Raw genomic sequence first — 799 nt, 5'->3', positions numbered from 1 at the left:
GCGCAGGCTGGGTTGGGCTTTTTTTGTGTGTGTGTACGGGGTGCTGCGGAGCCCGCTCTAGACACTTATCTCCAGTGGAAGGATTTAAAAAAAAAATTAAGTTTTGGTGTGCAAGTAGCATGCAGTGCATTCTTAGTGCACAGATGAATGATTTCGGCACCAATCATTGGAAAAAGACTTGTAAAGAGGTCTTTTTTAAAAAAGTAAAAAATGTACAATTAGACGTTTGCAGTCATTTGCAAATTAGATTCAAATTATTTCCCATTCACAATTGTTCAAAATCTGCTCTTGCGTTTAGGAATGGGGCAATCATTTGCCTTTTTTTTTTTTCTGAGTTAGTTACACTTCTTCCCTCGTTTGCCATGAAATCCATGAAAAGTGAAACACGATTGCGGTCCGGCGTCCTGGGTAAGAGATTCAGGGCAAACCTCTTGGTGCCGGATCAAATCTGAGGGCATCAGCTTATCGAAGTCCTGAAGGCTTGACCAACATCTTCACTTGTCAATATTTCCACGCCGAGGTAACCCTTGCCATCTGCGATCGGCATCTTATCTCGGGTGTTACTTGGTGTCGGGTTCTCAATGGGAATCGGACACCAGGGCGTGCCCAGAGCGCAGCGGAGGACGCTCTGGACGGGGACCCTGGGCGCCAGGCGTCCTGCCCCGAGTCAAGGATACCAATCAGCGGCACTGGGAGAGCATTTGGGGCTCTGCGCTCCCTCTACCTTCCTCTCCTGGGCCCGCACCGCGCTCTGTTGTCGTTGAGGCTCGGGGGCCGGGAGGAGGAGCCGGGGAAGGCT

This window comes from Myotis brandtii, unplaced genomic scaffold, assembly GCF_000412655.1.
Source record: "Myotis brandtii unplaced genomic scaffold, ASM41265v1 scaffold8, whole genome shotgun sequence".
Classification (NCBI taxonomy): domain Eukaryota; kingdom Metazoa; phylum Chordata; class Mammalia; order Chiroptera; family Vespertilionidae; genus Myotis; species Myotis brandtii.
The sequence above is the reverse complement of the archived record's forward strand: the minus strand, read 5'-3'. Positions refer to the sequence as shown.